Source organism: Ranitomeya imitator, chromosome 2 (genome assembly GCF_032444005.1).
Source record: "Ranitomeya imitator isolate aRanImi1 chromosome 2, aRanImi1.pri, whole genome shotgun sequence".
Taxonomy (NCBI): Eukaryota; Metazoa; Chordata; class Amphibia; order Anura; family Dendrobatidae; genus Ranitomeya; species Ranitomeya imitator.
In genome coordinates, this window is record NC_091283.1 from 210208395 (window position 1) to 210234229 (window position 25835).

Here is a 25835-nt window from a genome sequence, read left to right on the forward strand (position 1 = left end):
TAATGACTGGTATAAATATGGCACGCCAGGAGTCCAGTTGCCACAGTGGCATTGCCTTCCTCACGGGGGGTGATGTCATGCCTAGAGGTAAGGATGGATATCTTTAACAGGTCACACAAACATACAACACCCTCCTGACTCCAGACCAGAAGGAGGAGCTCTAAACCCGGTTTCAGGGGAACTTCCATATAAGTTCTGGTCTGGAGGTGGGGTTAGTGAGTTGAGTGTGAGACAATGAAGGGAGAGGAAGCATGTGAGGAGAGAGACTGGGAGTGGAGCTATGACTGAGCTCTTCCCAGGATTAAGTGCAAAAGAACTTGGACACCGGAGTGCTTGGTTGCATGGGTACTAAAGGCCCAGCAACTAGAACCGGAGGGCAGGAGATTGCAGGTCTCCTGGCTCATCAGACACCTGGAGGCACCACAGCAGGTAAGGAGCCTGGGGCTGAAATCTTATGGGGCCATTATTAACCATTGTGCAGCATTATATTGGGCATATTTTAATATGGAGCATCTTATGGGGCCATCATTAATCTTTGTTCAGCATTATATGTGGTATATATTTGTATGGAGCATCTTATGGGGCCCATCATGAACTTTATGGAGCATTATATGGGGCGTATTTTGTATGGAGCATCTTATGGGGCCCATCATGAACTTTATGGAGCATTATATGGGGCGTATTTTGTATGGAGCATCTTATGGGGCCATAATGAACTGTATGGAGCATTATATGGGGCTCCTGATTCAATATGGATATTCAAAAACACTTAACCTACTGATGTCTCAATGAATTTTACTTTTATTGGTACCTATTTTTATTTGTGAAATTTACCAGTAGCTGCTGCATTTCCCACCCTAGGCTTATACTCGAGTCAATAAGTTTTCCCTGTTTTCTGTGGCAAAATTAGGGGTCCCGGCTTATACTCGGGTCGGCTTATACTCGAGTATCCAGTATATAGATGGCCAGGGTGCGTTAAAGCAGACACCAATGCTGGCCATGACTATGGCCCTGGCTGTGCTAACAGGTGCAGAGGGCATTATTACTTTCTAGGGGCAAAATGTGAACACGGCTTTTTAGGACATTTGAAAAGGGCATTAATAATTTCAAGGGGTAATTTTACCATCTAGATTGCACAGAGTAGGCATTTTTACTATATAAGGGGCACAGTAGTGGCAGTGTTATGGGGACAGTGCAGGAAATGTGAGAAGTCGTATTTTTTTGAGCTGTAATCTCTGCAGAGGAGTTGTGGCTAGGAGAAGATGTCATGTCAGTCTGGGCCAGATGGAAAAGAATGGAAAAGTGAACGATTCCTTCAGAAAGAAAGTCAGCGGTAAGTTACTATACACTGTATGACTTGTATGTTCTTCAGCACTGGAATCTACCACTGTATGGTAGTTGTATTCTTGTTGGTCGTTGTATAGAGATTTATTTTCAGTAACAGCGTACTCATCTGCTGATGTTCTCCAATTTCCACAACTAGGGTCCCCCATCTTAGTTGTAATTAAGGTTACCAATTAGGGCCCATTCAGATGTTGCCACCCAAGCTGCACCCCTAGTTATGCCTCTGATTGTCACTCAATACTATTTAATTGCACTAAAGACTATGGACACCTTTGAGGAGTGAATGTTTTTCACATGCAGTGCGGTATATAAGTCGTTTCCTTCAATTAAGAAAGTTGTAATAAGTTTCAGTCTGCGTTCTTCATTTCTGCATTCCTGTTTAATTGCCTTGATATGCAGTTTTCAATTAACTCCTAATTTACACTTTTCACATATGGACATAATTCTCCCAGTAATATGAGATGGAAGAAGAGTGTGTGGTTTGTGATTTCACAAAAAACTGCATTCGTCACTAGCTCACATGTAATCAGTGAAACATTTAATGGTCTGGGAAATTTTTGCTTCTGCGCATTTGCTTTTTTTTTTCCTCTTCTTCTTAATAATGTACAGTACATAATAAGAATGTACTTTTCAGGTAGAACGTTGCATAAACCACAAAAGGCTGACATTACCTCAGATGCAACCGTGCAGGCTTCCCCATAATGCATTGCAGCTGTCACATCCCAGGATATAGCACAGCCAATTAGCAGTGACTATCATAGCCAGTATAAAAACCGAGGCAGGGAGTGAATCAGCCATTGTAGGGTGATTTTAAGGCAGTGCGAGTACATCAGAGCTCAAAGCTCAGCAATAGAGAAAGGAAAAGGAAGTATTAAACATTGTATAAATACTCCAGACACAAACACTCCAGTTATTATACCCACGGTAGCACTAAAAACCTGCTCTGACTCTTTATGAGGTGGGAAAGGGAGCATTCCCACACGAGAAAAAAAATGTCATTGCCTTTCCACTACTGTCATCCGGTGGGGTTGAGAAGTCTTGGCCAATCCAGACAATGTTCATTTTTAGAATAGTCATCCTGTCAGCATTTTCAGTTTACAGGCAAACCCACAGAATCAACTTAAGCAGAGAGGAAGCAGTGAATGCAACTTTAGAACCTCAGATTTGTCTCAAATCCGTTCAAAATAAAAATAATGATGCATTCATACAATGAGGGAAAGGCCCAAATGCATCTCTTGTGTGAATTAATGGACAAAGGATTAGGGTTATCTTTCCCCAGGATGGGTTGGAGAAGTTTTCCCACATGGTTTTTTTATCCAACGAGATAAAAAAATGTCTTGAAACCTCTGCTTCCATGTATTTGAAGCCTCCGGACTGCCTCATGCACTGAGCCGTCACAGGAGGAACTGACGCCCACCTTATCTGAAGCCAAATCGGAGTCAGATGCCTGGAGGTCTTTATTATGCCAGTTGTACCCTGAGTAGTGGCCTTGAATATAGGACTCCTTTCTCTTGTCCACAGAAGTCCCACTCCTTCTAAATAAAAATATTTTCTGAGGCCCTACTCTACGTGTGTTCCAGGGTGTATTGGACTGTATTCTAATTGGAAGTCATTGCACATAGTGCATAACCGTTACCAGTCTAGGAGCTTCACTGCTTAGAAAAACAAGGGGGAAAATATTTTCTGAGGCCATCTTCTACATGTTTTCCAGAACATATTGCAATCCCTCCTTTCAATTTTTGTTAGACTTTGTATTTAGTGCATAGGCTTCACCAGTCTAAGAGGGGAAAAATAATTATCACGTACACGATTCCTTATTCCTTTTTTTTTTTGCTTACTGAAATTGAAAACGGCTGCATTTTTGAAAGAAGAATCAAGTCAGTTCTTTCAGCGTTTTTGCTGTTTTTTTCCACCATTGAAATCAATGAGAAAGTGCGAAAACATGATGTGTGAACATAGCCTTAGGGGTGGATGAGGCATTTTCTTTTTCTCTCTTTTCTATTTACCTTATAAACAAGTCAGTATACTGGAAAGAATGTTTCCTAACCTTTTTTCCAGTAAAAATCCATTTTAACTTCGGTTTGGTATGTTTTGCGGTCAGTCCCTAAAAGTTGTGTAATACTCTGACAACATTGTTCCCAGCAGCAACCTGGGAGTCAGAGATGCATCCCGGCATCCTCCCCTTCCTGTTCCCATTCCATTTGAGCACTATAGCCATCCATTTCAGATATTTAATGCCCGTCTGACCTCCTGGGAGGGTCTGCCGAAAAAATGCTTGAGTTTCCCATTGACTTACATTATACTCGTTACTCGAGTCGGGAACCCGAGCAGATCAAAGTCCTCAAAGTGAGCAACGAGCACTAAAGCATTTTAATGCTCACTCATCACTAGTAAGTACCTGTTTGGTTCTAAATAGTGATGAGCGAGTGTACTCGTTGCTTGGGTGGTCTCCGAGTATTTGTTAGTGTTCGGAGATTTTGTTTTCATCACCGCAGCTGCATGATTTACACCTACTTAGACAGCTTGATTACATGTGGGGATTCCCTAGCAACCAGGCAACCCCCACATATACTCAGGCTGGGTAATAGCTGTAAATCATTCAGCTGAGGTGATGAAAACTAAATCTCTGAACACTAACAAATACTCGGAGACCACCCGAGGGTGCTCAGGAAAACCCGAGCAACGAGTGTACTCGCTCATGACTAGTTCTAAAGTATCCTCTGTTGTATTTTTGGTCTTCATTATAATGTCAGAGCCTGGGCTCAAAGAATAATCCTCTAGAATTCTGCTAAACCAGTCTGATAATTGACTTCCTGTTATTAAATAAGATCAGTCAAAATTCCACTCACTACCAGATTTGAACAAAAAGCAATGTTTTTTTTTTAAGTCTGTTTTAAGTGTTTTCCTTCTACACGATGAACGTAGAGAATTTTATAGCAATTTCTCACTATTGATTGAAAGGCAACCTGTCCCCAGGTTTTCCCTATATAAGGTGCGGCCAGGACCTGACGTCTCTGTTACAACTTTCTAAAATGCGGAATATATATAGATATATATATATGTAGATATATATATATATATATCTATATATATATCTATATATATATATAGATATATATATATATATATACAGTGGGGCAAAAAAGTATTTAGTCAGTCAGCAATAGTGCAAGTTCCACCACTTAAAAAGATGAGAGGCGTCTGTAATTTACATCATAGGTAGACCTCAACTATGGGAGACAAACTGAGAAAAAAAAATCCAGAAAATCACATTGTCTGTTTTTTAACATTTTATTTGCATATTATGGTGGAAAATAAGTATTTGGTCAGAAACAAAATTTCATCTCAATACTTTGTAATATATCCTTTGTTGGCAATGACAGAGGTCAAACGTTTTCTGTAAGTCTTCACAAGGTTGCCACACACTGTTGTTGGTATGTTGGCCCATTCCTCCATGCAGATCTCCTCTAGAGCAGTGATGTTTTTGGCTTTTCGCTTGGCAACACGGACTTTCAACTCCCTCCAAAGGTTTTCTATAGGGTTGAGATCTGGAGACTGGATAGGCCACTCCAGGACCTTGAAATGCTTCTTATAAAGCCACTCCTTCGTTGCCCTGGCAGTGTGCTTTGGATCATTGTCATGTTGAAAGACCCAGCCACATTTCATCTTCAATGCCCTTGCTGATGGAAGGAGGTTTGCACTCAAAATCTCACGATACATGGCCCCATTCATTCTTTCATGTACCCGGATAAGTCTTCCTGGCCCCTTTGCAGAGAAACAGCCCCAAAGCATGATGTTTCCACCACCATGCTTTACAGTAGGTATGGTGTTTGATGGATGCAACTCAGTATTCTTTTTCCTCCAAACAAGACAAGTTGTGTTTCTACCAAACAGTTCCAGTTTGGTTTCATCAGACCATAGGACATTCTCCCAAAACTCCTCTGGATCATCCAAATGCTCTCTAGCAAACTTCAGACGGGCCCAGACATGTACTGGCTTAAGCAGTGAGACACGTCTGGCACTACAGGATCTGAGTCCATGGTGGCGTAGTGTGTTACTTATGGTAGGCCTTGTTACATTGGTCCCAGCTCTCTGCAGTTCATTCGCTAGGTCCCCCCGCGTGGTTCTGGGATTTTTGCTCACCGTTCTTGTGATCATTCTGACCCTACGGGTTGGGATTTTGCGTGGAGCCCCAGATCGAGGGAGATTATCAGTGGTCTTGTATGTCTTCCATTTTCTAATTATTGCTCCCACTGTTGATTTTTTCACTCCAAGCTGGTTGGCTATTGCAGATTCAGGCTTCCCAGCCTGGTGCAGGGCTACAATTTTGTTTCTGGTGTCCTTTGACAGCTCTTTGGTCTTCACCATAGTGGAGTTTGGAGTCAGACTGTTTGAGGGTGTGCACAGGTGTCTTTTTATACTGATAACAAGTTTAAACAGGTGCCATTACTACAGGTAATGAGTGGAGGAAAGAGGAGACTCTTAAAGAAGAAGTTACAGGTCTGTGAGAGCCAGAAATCTTGATTGTTTGTTTCTAACCAAATACTTATTTTCCACCATAATATGCAAATAAAATGATAAAAAAACAGACAATGTGATTTTCTGGGTTTTTTTTTTGTCAGTTTGTCTCCCATAGTTGAGGTCTACCTATGATGTAAATTACAGACGCCTCTCATCTTTTTAAGTGGTGGAACTTGCACGATTGCTGACTGACTAAATACTTTTTTGCCCCACTGTATATACTAGCTATTGAACCCGTTCTACGCCCGGGTGGCGAGCATTTATATTGGTATATGGTCTCCATCCTGGTATGTGCTGCTCCATCCTGCGCCCCCATCCTGTCATGTGCTGCTCCCATCCTGCGCCCCCATTCTGTCATGTGCTGCTCCCATCCTGCGCCTCCATTCTGTCATTTGCTGCTCCCATCCTGTCATTTGCTGCTCCCATCCTGCGCCCGTTCTGTCATTTGCTGCTCCCATCCTGCGTCCCCGTTCTGTCATTTGCTGCTGCCATCCTGCGCCCGTTCTGTCATGTGCTGCTGCCATCCTGCGCCCGTTCTGTCATATGCTGCTGCCATCCTGCGCCCGTTCTGTCATGTGCTGCTGCCATCCTGCGCCCGTTCTGTCATGTGCTGCTGCCATCCTGCGCCCGTTCTGTCATGTGCTGCTGCCATCCTGCGCCCGTTCTGTCATGTGCTGCTGCCATCCTGCGCCCGTTCTGTCATGTGCTGCTGCCATCCTGCGCCCGTTCTGTCATGTGCTGCTGCCATCCTGCGCCCGTTCTGTCATGTGCTGCGGCCATCCTGCGCCCGTTCTGTCATGTGCTGCTGCCATCCTGCGCCCGTTCTGTCATGTGCTGCGGCCATCCTGCGCCCGTTCTGTCATGTGCTGCGGCCATCCTGCGCCCGTTCTGTCATGTGCTGCGGCCATCCTGCGCCCGTTCTGTCATGTGCTGCGGCCATCCTGCGCCCGTTCTGTCATGTGCTGCTCCCATCCTGCGCCACCATTGTATTATATGCCCCCCGCTCCAGTGTGTATGCCCCCGAATGCTGCTGCCATATAAAAAAAAAAAAAATACCATACTCACCTATCGTCCGGCTCCACTGCAGGTATGTCTTCAAGAAAATGGCGCCGGAAAGCGGGGACTGCGCAGGCGCCGATTCCGGCAGCAGGAATCGGCGCCTGCGCAGTCCGCGCTTTCCGGCGCCATTTTCTTGAAGACACACCTGCAGTGGAGCCGGAGTGTGTCTTCAAGAAAATGGCGCCGGAAAGCGCGGACTGCGCAGGCGCCGATTCCGGCAGCAGGAATCGGCGCCTGCGCAGTCCGCGCCCTCCGGAGCCGGGAGCAGAGGAGCCGGGAGACGGAGCCGCAAGCAGCGCTGGAACCGGGAAAGGTGAGTATACTTACCCTCCCTCCTGGCGGTCCCTGACTCTCCGGTGGAGATCGCGGTATGCGTTCAGTGCTTACGCATACCGCGATCTCCCGGGAGCGTCGCTCTGTGAGGCCCAGACTGCGCCGGCGCTTGCGCTTGCGCAGTCTATAGAGGCTTCGGACAGAGTGACGCTCCCAGCGTTATATTATAGATATATATATATATAGATATATATATATATACAGTATATATCCCAAATTCGCTCTGCGAGGCTAAAAGAATAGCTTTTATTATCCGTACAGACAGGGTGGTCCAGTCCAATGGGCATCTCTGGTCTTGATCCGACACTTCCTCTTTTCTTAAGATCATTGTCCTCCTTTCCTGCTTGGTGCATCTGATGCATCGCATGGATGATGTAGAACGCATATACATGAAGTAGTTGAAGGGCAGCACGGTGGCGCAGTGGTTAGCACAGCAGCCTTGCAGCGCTGGAGTCCTGGGTTCAAGCCCCACTAAGGACAACATCTGCAAAGAGTTTGTATGTTCTCTCCGTGTTTGCGTGGGTTTCCTCCGGGCACTCTGGTTTCCTCCCACATTCCAAAGACATACTGATAGGGAATTTAGATTGTGAGCCCCAACAGGGACAGCGATGATAATGTGTACAACCTGTAAAGCGCTGCGGAATATGTTAGCGCTATATAAAAATAAAGATTATTATTATTATTATTATTAGTTCAGGAGGAAGGCAATCTTAGGACAAGAAGAGACCAGAGACAGGACCACCCGTCAGTAAGTGTAATAAAATTGAATTGTTTGAATTGTTTGTGCCTTCCAGAACGGATTGGAGACATATATATAGCATTTAATGATGCTGTAATAGAGGGCGTACAAGTGGTGACTACACTTAATATGGGGAAAACCTGGTGACAGGTTCCTTTTAAATGTAATGAAAAAATGTTTTACATATGGTATTGCAGATAGACGTTTATATAAAAGTGACCAACATTTCTGTACTTTCATTACAATATTCCTGAATTCAGTGATAAGATTGTTTGGAAAATGGTAGACATATGAACAAATCCTTCTCCTAGCAAAATACAAGAATTCATGAATCATAAACTGCCAACTACAGAACTACAAAATGGACCGGACCAGAAAATAATCAGGCAAAAAAAAAATCCAACAAAACATTCTAGGCAAGAAGTCAAAATGCGCAAAGGGGAGTTAAGAGAACCTTATAATTCAGGACCAATAAGTGAAGATAGTCTGGAAAAGACCATTGGGTGAAGACATTCAATCAAAAAGGCATTTATCAAGTTGTGCATCGTTGCCTCCGCATCTGCTATTCAGAGGTTCCACTTGCCAACTTCCTGGACCATAATCACCATGCATCTGTCATTCAATTGTGACCATGTGCAAGGAAAATCATCTCAATCAGCAGGGACATGTCTATATACTGTACAGTACTTTATTAGAGCAGATTAGGATGTGTTTAGCCAGCAATTGGCACATTGGTGTTCTTTTACCCTTAGTTTTTGAGTTTATAATTTTAAAATTGCTTCTAAATGTGCACCTAGGTCTAAAATTAGGAATCGAATTAAGATGCAGCTGGTACATACCATGTCATTTGTCGAAAAGCACGGAATTAAATGTGTGTAGAACGTTAGCTGTGCGGTGACTAATGACGTTCCTCACTCACTACATTTCTATTCATATCTGCGCAGATCACAGAAATGTACTTGCAAATGTGACATCACTTATATTTTGCCAACCTCAGTTCCTCATATGAAATTATATATCATATCTAAATGCTGAAAGTAATAAACTCCTGAGGTGGAACTTAACCATTATAAATACAGTATAATATTTAGAATTGTCATCAGCTCCTCCACAATACATAGGATCAAGGGCAGTAAACCTCCAGACATGCTTTTACAGGACACAAAGAGATTGACCATAGTGCTTTACTATAATTTAAAAGTTCATAAAACAGTACGCCTCACGTATAATGTCCAAGTTAGTGTTCTGTCCTACTGGTTTTGTCCAGGGTATCATCTTTTGTTTTGCGCAGTCCAACATTATACTTAGTGGGATTTTTCTTCAAGAGCTTTTAAAGACTTTATGCTTCATTGTTGTGTACCTGCCCCATAAAAGATAATTTTCAACGTATATTTATTTTTTTAGCCTCTGTACACTTTAATTTTTGAGGGACTCAGCCATTGCCTATGGGAACCATAGCCTTCAGAAGAAATATCTATGCCCTTATATTTCTAATTTTGGAAAAACTCTCCATGATAAGGAGGATGGAGTGATTGTGAGTAGGGTTGAGCGAAACGGGTCGGCCAGATTCAGAAGTCGCCGACTTTTGGCAAAGTCGGGTTTCATGAAACCCGACCCCTGTGTGGGGTCGGCCATGAGGTCGGCGATCTTCTGAATCTGGAATCGGAATTCCGATCCCGAGTTCTGATATGTTTAAGATATCGGGAATCAGTTTCGGAATTCATATTTAAGTGTAAAATAAAGAATAAAAATTAAAAAATATTGATATACTCACCCTCGGACGCGCCCTGGTTCTCACCAGCAGCCTTCCCTCCTAAGAATGAGCGCCTGAAGGGCCTTCGATGACGTCGCGGCTTGTGATTGGTCGCGTGAGCGGTCACATGGGCGTCACGCGACCAATCACAAGCCGCGACGTCATCTAAGGTCCTTCAGGCCCTAATTCTTAGGAAGGAAGTGTCCGAGGGCGCGTCCGAGGGTGAGTACAATCCTAATAGGTATATACTCACCCTCGGACGCGCCCTGGTTCTAACCCGCAGCCTTCCTTCCTAAGAATCAGAGCCTGAAGGACCTTCGATGACGTCGCGGCTTGTGATTGGTCGCGTGACGCCCATGTGACCGCTCACGCGACGAATCACAAGCCGCGACGTCATCGAAGGTCCTTCAGGCGCTGATTCTTAGGAAGGAAGGCTGCCGGTGAGAACCAGGGCGCGTCCGAGGGTAAGTATATCAATATTTTTTATTTTGATTCTTTATTTTACACTTAAATATGGATCCCAGGGCCTGAAGGAGAGTTTCCTCTCCTTCAGACCCTGAGAACCATTAGAAACCCAATGCACTGCATTGGGTTTCGTATTTCGGCCGACCCCGACTCCGACTTTTCTAAAGGATCGGCCGATTTCACTCGACCCGACTTTTGAAAAAGTCGGGTTTCGTGAAACCCGACCCGATCCTATAAAAAGAAAAGTCGCTCAACCCTAATTGTGAGGTCGAAGCTAAGCCAGTAAACAATGTATCAACATTTGGGTGAGCTTTATCACAATTCTACTAGATCACACATGTCAGGTCATCAAAACCTGGTATTGTGCGACAAGATGAGAGTGCTTCTTCAGGATTGTCCAGTCTATTTTAGATAATAGATGATATTTTAGAATATGTAAATTACATATTATTCAAAAAGAACCTGAAGACCTACCTCTTCCGACAAGCCTACAACCTGCAGTAACCACCGATTGACGAAGCCGCTGCAAGACCAGCTCTATCCTCACCTACTGTATTCTCACCCATCCCTTGTAGATTGTGAGCCTTCGCGGGCAGGGTCCTCACTCCTCCTGTACCAGTTATGACTTGTATTGGTTAAGATTATTGTACTTGTTTTTATTATGTATACCCCTCCTCACATGTAAAGCGCCATGGAATAAATGGCGCTATAACAATAAATAATGATAATAATATCATGAGTAATTCAGGATCAAAACGAATAGATGTGTCACAGTTTCATCACTGACTGTGACATATATACAAGTATCTCTCCGAGGATCTGTTTATACCAAGGAATGTGACGGTCACAAGGGGGCATTTTCTGCGTCTGGAGGAGAGAAGGTTTTTCCACCCATATAGAAGAGGATTCTTTACTGTTAGAGCAGTGATAATCTAGAATTCCTTGCCTGAGGAGGTGGTGATGACGAACTCAGTCGAAGGGTCAAGAGAGGTCTGGATGTCTTCCTGGAGCGTAACAATATTGTATCTTACTGTTATTAGGTTTTTTAGAAGGATGTAGATCTGGGGATTTATTCTGACAGAATATAGGCTGAACTGGATGGACAAATGCCTTTTTTGGGCATTGCTAACTATGTTACTGGAGCACCCCCAGACACAGGGCCACAGGTTACCCGGTACCGGTCCTCTCTGTCTCAGTTCTGGGGTTGTCACGGTGGCTGGACCCGGTCCTTGACCCTGCTAAGGGGTGTCCAATGAAAGGGCTGATGGTAGTTTGTCAAAGGGTTCGTGACGCCACCTGTGGTGTTCGGTCAGGGCGACCGACGCTGCTTGGGGGTCCGCTGGGGTGATGGAATGGCAGCTAGATGGTATACCTTCCCACAGGTGAAGTGTATCCCCAGGGCTTCCCAGTAGTGTAGGTGGCGATGGTGTGAGGCGCAGTTAATAACGAGGACACAGGGTTACAGTCTCTTTACCTCTTTACTGGTGACTTCAGGATCCTCAATCCGGAGCACCGTTAACAGGGCTGTCTGAGACCGGCCGGTCCGAAGGCACATCGAGAGTTTCCCTTGCAGGTGGAAATCAGTGCCTAACACTAGCGCCTGTGTGTTGTAGTCCTTCCCTGCTGAGCATTCGGGATAGTCCTCACAACTGTTGTTTCTATTCTGATGTTCTTCGTCACCCTGTTTGTTATGGCTAGGACGCACCCGTTTGACGGGAAGGCTCGGAGCTATTCTGAGACCCTAGAGACGCCCCTCTCCACGCTTGCCCCCTATATCTTCTTAGGTGATGTATGTTAGACAGCCATCCTATAATCAACTGTCCTGCCTCTGTTTGAATTAATGCTCGGAGTCAGTTACTACCTCGGCTTTCTGGCCACCGGCTGCCCGCCTCAGTAGGATGTTGCCGATCTCGGGGCACGACTCCTACTGGTTCTCCTTTGTGCTTTGATCTCGTTTCTCACTTCTCCACAATATACTTCGCTTCGTGTCCTTTCTTTAGATACCGCCACAAGGTAGTGCAGGCGCGGTTCTGTACGATCTGTCCTTGTCGCTAAGTCACTGCCAGGTTCCCACGCCTGACAGTGACCCCTCTGAATCTTCCCCGGAACACCCCCTGCCACGGGATGTTGCCTGGACAAAACCAAGCCAGCTTCTCACTAACTTCCTATCCAACCCCCAGTTTTACCAAAGTGTGAGGAGTGGCCTAATAAATAGAACCTTTTGCTCCCCCTGGTGGCCGGAGTGTGAAATGTAGTGTGTGACTTTGATACCTGGTCAGGTGAACTCCTTTAGTGCCATCAGACGTACCATCACTCCCCTTAGTGGCAGAGCGACATTACTGCAACGACCAGGTCTCTGGGGCGCTGCACTCCCCCCTGGTTAAATCCAGTACTCCCAGAATGGGAAGAAGAAGAACAATACATGTTAGCAAAAGACATGCAAATTTTTGAAATGCAAGGAACAAATAAATATAACAATGCTTCCCTTTATGGGAGGTGAGAACACTTGAATGTTACAAACGGAAACATGTTTAAATATTTTAAATAACATTCTATTCTACAGACTATAAATAATTCCTATTACCCAGCCGGGTATTCTACTAAGTGCAAATCTTTGAACAATAATTTAACTTCTCCTTTAAGGGCGTGTAGCCTGAACCCACTAAAGGCTTATTATAAAATACTATAATGCAAACTTAACTTTTTCTTTACTTTTCTATCTTTACAAATGCAAGACCGCCTAGCTCCTTGTCTGGGCCTACTGCCATCTGTTCTTCTGTCAGCGCAACTAATTATCTTTCTATGATTCTCAGGAGGACTCTCTAACCCCTACGGGTTCACGGTGTTGAATTTCGGCTTCCAACTTTTCCTGTCCTCAATCTCTAGTAATATTATTAACATTTCCTAAGGCTCAACATTATTACAATTTAACTTTCTTAAGGCAACATTATACTTAAGTGCAACACGTGAACATTCCCTTTAAGAGGGAACTAAGTCTCTTTGAGGTAGTGCAGATTCTCTCTATCTGCAAGTCCTTTGGAAAGCAAGAACTTCTATGCTGTATTCAGAAACAGTCTCTTCACAAAGTCTTCTTTCCTTTGTAAAACCAGTAGAGGGCACCTTTAAGAAGGTGCAAACTATTTACAACACAGTTTGTGAATCATTCACCGTCCATGATTCGGCAGTCTTTTGAAACACTGATGAACTTTGTGCAAAAGAAAACATAAAACAATAGGGATCCTGGGTCAACAAAGGGAACCCTTTAAGAAATAACCCTAGATGGGTTTAAGGCAGCAAAAGCAGGAAACAGTTAACTATTTACATTTGTTGGGGTTTCGAGGTTTAGTGCTGTAACTCAGAGGGTAGCACCGGTCGGAGTAGCCCAGCTGGACACTGGCGGCTACCAGGTGCCACATAAGGGGCTCCCTCACTTCAGAAGGGGGTCTTATGGCTTTGCATATCTCTTTTCTCATCCGATGCGGTATCAATGTCACTAATCGGTTTCTCCGGTATAGTCAAGTCATTAGGGATCAGTGTTCGAATGTCAGTTTTGGTAGTAGGTGCAGTAGTTGAAATGATGCACACAGTGGTAGTAGTGCTGGGACTCGTCAGTTGAGAGTTAGTCTTAGTCAGGGCAGCAGGTGGCGCTGCTACGGGGCCTACCAGTAGGTCTTCTTTCACTGGGGCAGGGTCGTTCTTCATACCTGCTTCAGATGGGGTCCCTCCGGTGTTGGCCTGCTCCGTCTCCGCTGGGGTCTGGAACGCTGACTGCGGGGCCTTGCGCTGCGGCGTTGTCATCTCTGTTTGCAGTATCTCGCTTTCCGGCAGGGCCTTGTTTTCTGGCTTCGGAGCGCTGGAACTTCTTTCTTGCTCCGAACCAGATGAGGCTGCCGACAGACGTCTGGTGAGGCCCCCGATGACGGTCTCCTTCCACCCGGCCTCAGTGCTCAGCTGCGTCCGCCGGAGTTGATCGCTGAGCTCGTCCACTCCAGCCTGCAGGAAGTCAGGGCCAACAGGTGATGCCTGGCCGTGGTATCTCTCAGGGTAGCTGGGGGAGTCCTCTGCTCCGACCCCATGCTCCGATCCCGGGCGGCTTGTCATGGCGTCCTCCACGTGGCTCACTTCTTTCTGGTTCTTTTCCCGCTCTCTCCTTCGTGGGCGGTTTCGCTTCCTTTGTCTCCGCCCACCACTGAGGATCAGGAGGCGGATCTCGGCTGCTGACGGACACGTCCTCAAGGTACAGAAATATTTAGACTGGGCGGCCATTACTTTTCACGCTTCTCAGTTCATTCACGCCCACAACTTCACACCCTTCTTCTTCTCCGGCGCTCCTCGTGGCGCTATAATGGCGGCAGTTTTGGTGTGAGCCTTGGTGGCAAATAGCAATACACAGTCTTTGCAATAAATCACAGTTCAAGCACAACTCTAACACAGTTCCAAGGCACACATGACACAATTCTTCAGGATTAAGTACGATCCTGTTCGTGACGCCAAGTTGGAGCACCCCCAGACACTGGGCCACAGGTTACCCGGTACTGGTCCTCTCTGTCTCAGTTCTGGGGTTGTCACGGTGGCTGGACCCGGTCCGTGACCCTGTTAAGGGGCGTCCAATGAAAGGGCTGATGGTAGTTTGTCAAAGGGTTCGTGACGCCACCTATGGTGTTCGGTCAGGGCGACCGACGCTGCTTGGGGGTCCGCTGGGGTGATGGAATGGCAGCTAGATGGTATACCTTCCCACAGGTGAAGTGTATCCCCAGGGCTTCCCAGTAGTGTAGGTGGCGATGGTGTGAGGCGCAGTTAATAACGAGGACACAGGGTTACAGTCTCTTTACCTCTTTACTGGTGACTTCAGGATCCTCAATTCGGAGCACCGTTAACGGGGCTGTCTGAGACCGGCCGGTCCGAAGGCACATCCAGAGTTCCCTTACAGGTGGAAATCAGTGCCTACCACTAGCGCCTGTGTGTTGTAGTCCTTTCCTGCTGAGCATTCGGGATAGTCCTCACAACTGTCGTTTCTATTCTGATGTTCTGCTTCGTCCCCCTGTTTGTTTTGGCTAGGATGCACCCGTTTGACGGGAAGACTCGGAGCTATTCTGAGACCCTAGAGATGCCCCTCTCCACGCTTGCCCCCTATGTCTTCTTAGGTGATGTATGTTAGACAGCCAACCTATAATCAACTAATAAGTGACTGGCACACTCCGGACGTGTTGTGATGCAAAATTGGGGTTTATTATACATACAGTAACACAAACGTTTCGGTCGTAACTGGACCTTCATCAGTGTGCTAGATAACTAGTATGTTGAAGGAGCCCCAATAGTTGAAACTACATTGCATCAGAAAAAAGCCTGGAGCTATATGAAATTCAGGTGATAGTATCGGTCCATAGACACAGGGGAATATGGCCCAGATGGTGCTATCAGAAAAGAAGCCTGAAGGTATATAGATCCCAGCAGGTGAGAACAATCTGCAGATGCAGGGTGGTGTATCACAGGTAACGCTATCCCCCAGTAGATATGAAACCATGCGGAGTTGCCGCTGCTGTGGGCTAAGAGGAAGGTATGCGCTGTCAGCCTGATGAGTGGAGGGAGCACGCGGTTTTCCAGTTACGACCGAAACGTTTGTGTTACTGTATGTATAATAAACCCCAATTTTGCATCACATTAAGTCCGGAGTGTGCCAGTCACTTATTACCTATATATTGAGGCTTGCGAACCTATGACCATGCACCTCCTTCCTTCGGCTGTGCTGAACATTCTCTATATAACCTATAATCAACTGTCCTGCCTCTGTTTGAAGTAATGCTTGGAGTCAGTTACTTCCTCGGCGTTCTGGCCACCGGCTACGTGCCTCAGTAGGATGTTGCCGATCTCGGGGCACGACTCCTACTGGTTCTCCTTTGTGCTTTGATCTCGTTTCTCACTTCTCCACAATATACTTTGCTTTGTGTCCTTTCTTTAGATACCGCCGCAAGGTAGTGCAGGCGCAGTTCTGTCACAATCTGTCCTTGTCGCTAATTCACTGCCAGATTCCCACGCCTGACAGGCACCCCTCTGAATCTTCCCCGGAACACCCCTTGCCACGGGATGTTGCCTGGACAAAACCCAGCCAGCTTCTCACTAACTTCCTATCCAACCCCCAGTTTTACCAAAGTGTGAGGAGTGGCCTAATAAATAGAACCTTTTGCTCCCCCTGGTGGCCGGAGTGTGAAATGTAGTGTGTGACTGTGATACCTGGTCAGGTGAACTCCTTTAGTGCCATCAGACGTACCATCACTCCCCTTAGTGGCAGAGTGACATTACTGCAACGACCAGGTCTCTGGGGCGCTGCATTACTATGTTAGGTACGCTATGAGTGACAGCTCAGCCTCCTTATGGGATATGGTGTGTGCTGGACTGTCTGTTTTGTGAGTGACAGTCCAGTCATTCAAACTGATCCTAGGGCGTTCTGGCTGTCAGCATTTTGATTGCTCAATCAGGTCTAACTTGTGGGTGTTTACCCTAGTGCCTGCCATCCTCAATCATTTGGAAGCTTTTTCGCTGTGAGTGGGCACCAGATTGTCAGCTGTCCTTAGTTTAGTTAGGTGTGTTTGTGTAGGATGGTAGCAGGTGCATAGGCAGAGCAAGGGTTGAAAGGTTCCTTTATACAGAAACAGTAATGGTACAAGCAGGGGGGTAAAGGATGTAGACTGGAAGATGGGGAAAGTCAAATGCAAAAGAATATAACAGGTTAGCTTCTCAGTCTCTGTGCACTGGAGGAAGGTGGCTGGAAGATCCCTTGGCGGGGCAAGATGTCTCCGATCCGGTCCCGCTGATGAGTGATGCACTGTTTCCTTGCGATGACGAATCCTCCGGGTTTTTCGGCACGTTATCTCCTGATCCGTGCACAAGGTTGGGGTAGAGGTGATGGTTGGCGGCACAGAAAAAGAAGCAGAAAGTTCAGTAGGCAAGGCGGCAGTAGAAGCACACAAGAAAAAAAGGAGTGATGCTCTGGAACCCAGATTTTGATCGCATGGACTACGGGTGTCATATTGCGTTTGGAGAGCCCCTGATGTGCCTAAACAGTGGAAACCCCCAGCAAGTGACCCCATTTTGAAAACTAGAGCCCTTAAGGACTTTAATACAAATCAAAGAACAAGAGAGTATATTAAGCTCATTAAAATCCTTTTTATTGATACAATTTAAAAAATGTTCAGTAGAATCAGTACAAAAAGGAGAACAGAGGCTGCTGTCCTAAGGCAGGGACTTTGCACATATAATCATATGATGGAGGTTCTGACATGTTCAAATTGCAATTCCATAATGACACCTTACCCCATTAATATAATATCCAGGGATATACTGTTCCCTACATAGTCAAACAGATAGGTACTGTAATTGATACATTATCAGGAATGAACACTTACATGCAATGACCACTGATGAGTATAACTTTATTATTTTTTCAATACAGCTGGGACAGAACATTGTCTGAAAAGAGACAACATACAGTATTTAAAGGGAAACTGTCACCCCCAATATCGATGGTGAGGTAAGCTCACCGTCGTCAGGGGCTTATCTACAGCATTCTGTAATGCATTCTGTAATGCTGTAGATAAGCCCCCGATGTTACCTGAAAGAGGAGAAAAAGAGGTTAGATTATACTCACCCAGGGGCGGTCCCGCTGCCGTCTGGTCAAATGGGTGTCTCGGGTCCGCTCCGGCGCCTCCTATCTTCAATCCATGACGTCCTCTTCTGGTCTTCACGCCGCGGCTCCGGCTCCGGCGTACTTTGTCTGCCCTGTTGAGGGCAGAGCAAAGTACTGCAGTGCGCAGGCGCCAGGCCTCTCTGACCTTTCCAGCGCCTGCGCACTGCAGTACTTTGCTCTGCCCTCAACAGGGAAGACAAAGTACGCCTGTGCTGGAGCTGCGGCGTGAAGACCAGAAGAGGACGTCATGGAATGAAGATGGGAGGCGCTGCTCCGGACCTGAGACACCCATCGGAGCAGGACCGCCCCTGGGTGAGTATAATCTAACTTCTTTTTCTCCTCTTTCAGGTAACATCGGCGGCTTATCTACAGCATTACAGAATGCATTACAGAATGCTGTAGATAAGCCCCTGATGACGGTGAGCTTAACTCACCATCGATTTTGGGGGTGACAGGTTCCCTTTAAGTACATAAATGTAACTGCATTGTGGCCAGATGAAGGCAATGCAGAAATGCATTTCGTTGTGAAATTGTAATAAACGTCATTACTGAAGATTCCAGTGGACATTCTACTAATCACATCCTGTTAGTAATCACCTCAGCACTTATTTTTTAGATCATGCTGTAATAAGAATTGAATTAGGTCCAACGTTTTGAGTTCCAGCTAAACAAAATTTCAAGAGAAATGATTACATCTCTGGATTGTGTTGTGAAAGCAGATTCATATAAACAATGGATTATGGAACTTAAAACTAACATGTACGGTCACCCACATTACACTGATTTTTCTAACAAACTAACAATACTCACATTTTTATGATAAGAAGCAGAAAATTCATCTTGCCGTTACCCTGCAGGTCCAAAGGTAGACTACTGTTTATCACATAATATAAAAAAGTATTTTTATATGAATTTTACATTAGTAGAAAAAAAATGGGATCCAAAATCCTTTAGCCACCTTTCAGTCTTACCCAAGAATTCCTCCTTTCAAACTTGTCTAAATTGATTTCTGGTGAGTGGGCCATGTGAAAGGCCCAACTTCTTTTCAGGTCACGTCCCATCAATTCCCCATTTGTAGACATGAGGCTTAGTATTACAGTACAGAAATTGTTGGGAAAAATGCTTTCTGGTTTGGCAACCAAACCAGGAATTACCAACTTAACCTAAAATAAAGTCTTGGGGAAAATACTGAGCCTTGAGTGATACCGGTAGAGGAAATCTGGTTGGAATGAAGATAGCTTTATGAAGATGCAGATCCGTTGTTGAAATGCACTCCATGCATGCTCTGCCACCCATTTCATGCCTGTATGTTGTTTTTACCCTTCGGTATATTTTTAACAATAAATTACTCACCTACTCTACATCCTGTTGGATCCTCTTTTCATTTCATCTGTACATCCTCAACCAGTAATGCTGAAGGCTCAGTGTTTCCCCCAGACTTAATTTTAGGTATTTTGCATGGTTGCCCAGACATCACAAGCTCCTAAGCTTCTGCTGCAGCTGATTCTTCATGCACTTGGATCTACACCATACACGGACTCATGTGTTGTGCCTGCTCCCTGCATAACCACCTAAGGGGAACAGTTCTGTGATGTTTCCACTAGCCATCTTGAAGTTATTGTGCCATGAGGCGTCTTGTTTTCTTCTTTTTATCCAGCCCAATTTAACTCTTCCTATAGTTACACGTGTCTCCGTTTGCTGGGAGAGAATTGGCAAATATGTTGTAGCTTCAAAGCATGAAACCTCTGGTTGTGTTTTTATGCAGGTAATTCATATTTTTAAAGAGGTTTTGTAGGGCGTGAGCGAGGGCTAGTCTGTTCCCCACTCTCCCTGCTCATGTTTTCCTATGTTCCTGTAAAAGCTGATATGCCTCGTGTGTCTTATAATGTTATTATAATGTAATATATATATATTATTTTATTGTGTAGATGTAGGGGAAGCGTGTAATATAGATTTAGCCCACTAGGGAGTGCACAATATTTATATAGACCAAAAGGATCTAGTTAGTTAGGAGGGGCCAACTTAGAGTAGTTTTGGGGGCTTGCTGGGTTTAGGCAGTAGGGCCTGGGAGCTCAGACAGGACAGTTTAGTCCCACAACATTTAAGGGGAAGAGTTGTCCAGGGCCTATAGCTGACAGTCACACAGTGGTGGAGGAATACAGGGCAAAATCAAAATGGTAGCAGCTAATTTCGTGAAGCAAGTTAGTCTGGCCAGTCATGAAGCTACATTACCGAAAGCGATGGTACGACCCTGCGATATTCCTGGAGAAGTGAGGGACAGTACAGGGAATGGAATGTTGATGTTCTGCAGGCAACCTTGTGCTGTTTCTGTTACTGAACTGGACAGACTGAGTAAAGTTGTTTTGTTGAAACTGAAATTGGACTCTGCCTGTCATTACGTGGTGCTTAAAGGAAAGGAGCCCCAGCAGACTGACATGGACCCTGAAGTACAAGTAAGTGGACCACCAAGTGCACCACAGATGGGACAATGTGTTTATGTGACAGAGGGCCAGGGTGTGCCAGTATTGCCACCCTCAGCCACGACTAACCCCATATGGCCTCCATTACAATTTCATACCATTAGAAATAGATACACTGCTGTTATGACCTGGTGGTTAGGAGCACCCGAAAAGACCTGATGGTTAAACCAACAAAGGGCAAGCTCTGGGAAGTGGGAGCTCTGCTGACCGCAACCCCTAATCCTATCACACACACTAGAAATAGCCGTGTAGCGTTCCTGACCCTCCCTAGACGCCTCTTCACAGCCTAAGAGCTAACTAGCCCTAGAGATAGAAAATAAAGCCTACCTTGCCTCAGAGAAATTCCCCAAAGAAAAAGGCAGCCCCCCACATATATTGACTGTGAGTAAAGATGAAAGTCACAAACACAGAAATGAAACAGGTTTCAGCAAAGGGAGGCCAGACTTACTAAACAGACTGAGGATAGGAAAGGTAACTTTGCGGTCAGCACAAAAAACTACAAAAAGACCACGCAGTGTGTGCAAAAAGACCTCCGCACCGACTCACGGTGCGGAGATGCCACACTGCATCCCAGAGCTTCCAGCTAGCAAAGCAAAATCATGATAGCAAGCTGGACAAGAAAACAAAGAACAAATAATAAACTAGCAGGGACTTAGCTTCTGCTGGAGTAGACAGGACACCCGACAGATCCAAGAGCGAACTGAACCAGTACAAGAACATTCACAGCTGGCATGGAGTAACGATCTGAGTGGAGTTAAATAGAGCAGCCAGCCAAAGAATAAACTACGTCACCTGTGAAAGGAACCTCAGAAGCAGCAGCTCCACTCACAGCCACCCGAGGGAGTCCATGGACAGAACTCGCCGAAGTACCATTCATGACCACAGGAGGGAGTTCGATAACAGAATTCACAACACACTGCTAGTTACTCCATGGAGACGCTTTACAGAATTTGCATGAATCCTATATGTCGACTGGGCAGGGATCCTTGAAATAGAAAACCAGGAGCCAGGGCCCCAGATGTCCACCAATTTGTAACTTTATTAATGCCGAAAAGTCACAATGTTTCAGTTGAGCAGGGCTTTTATCAAGCCATAGAAAAAGAAAGAGATTTTTTTCTGTTTTCTTTTCTTTTTCCATGGCTTGATAACGACCATACGCGGTCAAAACGTTGTGATTTTTCTGTATTAACAAAGTCACAAAAAGGAGAACATCTGGTGCTCTGGATGCTGGATTTCTCTGTATCGCTACAGCCTTGCGGAGGATTGCAGTAAGCGTGCACAGACAACAGAGTGGTATACGGGATTCATCTGTTTCAAGGGCAGGGATCTGTGAAATGACAGCTAATAGGTAATAGTAAAAGGAGTGAGTGGATGGGAATATCCCTTTAAAAGTTTAGAACAGGAGGTTTACATGTGGTTTTCCATATAAACATACCTTTGTGGTCACAGAGACTTCAATGCAAGGAATGTGAGATAGTGGTCCTGTACATAGGAAGCTACTGTGTGCCAGCCCAAGGGAGTTACAAGGTAGTTCCAGATGTTGTACGTCTAGTCCATTATTTCTTGGCTCTTTTTTCAAAAACTTTAAAATGTAGTAATAAAAATTACCTAATAAGCAAGTCCACTAAGCATGAAATAAATGAGTGTCAGAATGGTACGGAGGGTAAGAGTGCTGTGTCTATGCTTCATGGGAGCGAAAATCCACAAGGGAAATGGGGCAGAAGTGTGCTCGTGCTAACCACAATTTCTCCCCATCTATAGTCATAGCACCCCAAATATCCCATGTCCATCAAAAAATATTATTACTTATCACCAGTTATTTCCTTGCGGACTCGTTCAGATGTCAGTTTTTCCTCGTACAAGTTCTAGCTCTGTTTTTTCACATATAATATTCATAACTTTGGAGCTGTCTGTGTATTTTTGCAGGACGGATGGTCTGCATGAAATCACGTAGACATGTCCAAGTCTTGGATCAACCTCGCAAATGCAAGGCTATGGGTCTGTGAAAAAATTGGACTACATTTGGATGCCATCTATGTGCTGTCCATCTTTCAAGGACTGTTTGATATTAGGAGCTTGAAAAATGGCTATCAGGTTTTTTTTTAATTGGAGAGAAACTGTTGAAACTGATGGCAAAAACTGCATGAAACTCAGACGTTTTCTTTTTTGCATTCAAGGAAAATCAATTGAATGAGCCCTACTTCTTGCATTACCTTACTTAAAAGTTGCCTGTAAGTAGCCACATGTTACTTACACTCAGTGTCGGACTGGGATGCAAAGGGCCCACCGGTAACCAAGTCCAGGGCCCTACTTCTCAGCTACATGCAAATGTGCCATTATCTTCAATAACAAATTTATATTACAGTGATCTGGGTATATTGTTAAAAAAATAAGATTCTTCCTTTATCTGTATATAGTGATTCAAGTATATTGTGCCAAGTACTGCCCATATGAGGGTGGTGGCCCTCCGGAGGATTCTCCTGTTCTCCTGTGGGCCAGTCCGACCCTGGTACCCTTGATGAAAGAACACAGAAGGAGTATCACCCATCTGGAGTGTTCTGCAGGGCCTATGCAGCATGTATAAATGAATATTTTGGCTTCTGTTCACATTAGCTTGTTCAGTAGATTATCAAGCTTCAGGCGTTTTTTATTACAAAGATATCAGAACGTACTTTTGAAAATTGCTCTGCTGGGACTTTCATCTATCTCAAGAACAGAATCCCCCATGTCAGTGGAAAGGTGACAGGGCTTTCTCCTAGTTAATAATTTCTGAGCATGCCTGCTCCCATACACTTTCCATGTCTATCTTAAGAATAGAACCCTGACGGTAACTAAATTTTCAAAACTTTCATAAAAAAAAGAAAAAACTTACCATGTGCTGCCATCTTTTTACTAATATGGGCCATGTTTATCAGATAGATGTGCGTCCCAGCAGTTGGTTGGACCCCAATTTATAAAACATAAATTGCATATCATGTGGGTAATGTACACCATAAATGTCTTACAATGCAATGACTCTTTAGCCCCTTCCCTATGAAGGCAATTTTTCATTTTTGTGCTTTTGTTTTTTGCTCCCCTTCGTCCAAGAGCCATGAGTTTTGTACTTTTCCATTCAAAGAGCAATAAGATTGCTTGTTTTTTTTGCAGGGAAAGTTGCAGTTTTGAATAATACAATTCATTTAGCTATTTAATGTCATGAAAAACCAGGGAAAAAAATTACAAATATGATAGAAACAAATGTGTTTTGTTTTCACGGAGTATTTTCAAAGAAAGGTAAAAGTTACTCTAACTTATGATTCTCCAGGTCGGTACGATTACGGTGATATCATACTTTATACAGTTTTGTTTTCATTTAAATTGAGAAAAAAATTGCATATTAATGAGCCTTGTATAACCCACCCCCATCACTGATTGGCAGCTTTTTGCCTATGCACAGTGTACACAGAAAACTACCAATCAGTGGTGTGGGCGGGGTTAAACAGAGTTCAACATTCAGAGAACTGGTAGATCTACAGCAGATAAAAAAAGGGATTTTATAAACACTGCACTAAGTAGCCCAGTGAATGATACATTTCTGGAATTATGGTCTCTGCCCCACATCATGCTGCTCTTAGATGGCTGAGGCCAACTTGCCTTTAGAATAAATGTTTGTAGAGAACTATGATCCTGATTTGGATTCACACACAAACACTCCTGTACATTGGTGGACATGGACAGAAAATGGCTTCTGTGCAAGAATAATATATGGGCCTTTTGCATCCCAATAGCTCATTACCATTCACAATTCTACCTGGTTTGAAGGTGGAAATGGGCGCCCTGAGCTCTTGGGCTTCTGTGTGGCTACATAGGCTTCACCAATGATGTACCCGCTCCTGCTCCTGTAAGCAGGTGCACATACATACATGATATGGCATTGAGGGGTTAAAAAACTGGAAGAAATATTCCCAAATCCTCCTATTTTGTACAAAATTATTCAATTTAGAAATAGCCATGGTTTGAGAACCTGCTAATATTCCCTGTCATGCCGTTTACAACAGGAAACCATGACTTTTTCATGTATATTAAATTAACATTACAGTTAAACTCTCTAGCAGAAGTTCCTTTCGAGCCAAGCATGACATCAGTTGTACTGTACACTAAATATAGTCATTTCTTTGTTTTGATTTATATGACATTTTTAATCTCTGTGTTTTAGCATATTAGACAGATAATCTATCTCCTAACCAGACATGGGTTAGTAGAGTTTCTCGGTGACATCATTACAATTGTACATGAGGTTCTTGTGTGAATCTGTTTGCCGTATGGTTGAAAATTTCAAAACTCTTATTCATTTTAAATGGAATTTTACACATATACAAACTGCCATTGAAAGGAACACAGACATCAGTGACCAGTATATATACTACAATCTATCACACCACAGTTCTCCTGTATAATAATTAGTGGTGGGCGAGCATGCTCAGCACCGGTCTAGGCTAGTTCTAGCATCTTGATGCTCGAGGAGCTTGGCACTTGATCAAGTGTCTGGGTACTTGTGCATCATGGTCGATTCCTTGCCCTGCATGTTTGGCTCCTGATTTTCATCCACTGAACATGCGGGGGTTGACTGGCAATCACATTAATGCCTTAGCCATGTTGGCTACTGGAATTACTGTGATTGGCCAGCCACATATTGTCATAGGGTATCTATAAGACCAGGTGTCGCGATTTTCCTCGCATTGTACCCGGAAATAGCATAGGGAGTGCTGCAGGAGAAGGGACAGTGTACTGGACAGCGTTTATCTACCTGATTGTGCACTAATGCACTGTACTAATATAATCAACAATAGTTTGATTATTTGATTATAGCTACTGGAATTATGATTCTTGACATAATAAGGTTAATCATCTGTTCAAGTTTAATGAATGTTATCTTCACCTGATACCCATAAATAAAATCCAGAGTAACCAACTACCTCAAGAAGTCACATAATTACTAAATTGAGTCCATCTGTGTGTAATTTCTTCTCGGTATAACTACAGCTGCTATGTGAAGTCCTCAAAGGTTTGTTTGAGATGTAAGATTGCTCTCACTAAGTGTATTGGGGGACACTCGCTTGGCACGGGATTAACGTAGTCAGGCATGATTTTTGAACATAAAACAGTCCATACAGTTTATTAAAGGTCATAAACCGGGTTATGCACAGTCCATATGATACATTCCATAGAACACAATAGGCACCAACTGGTGATATTAACTTGCAGCTTTGTATTGCACACTTCATATACAGCTTGATCTCACGGACACTAAACATGCTGGACCTCTCACTTCGCCCAGTTACGCCGTTCAGTTCACCAATGTTCCAAGTCACATACAGAGCATATGACACTGGGTTGCAGTCTCTAAACACGCCGAACCTCACTCCGTTCAGTCAACGTGGGAGACCACACAGTTCATAGAACATCACAAGCACCAAC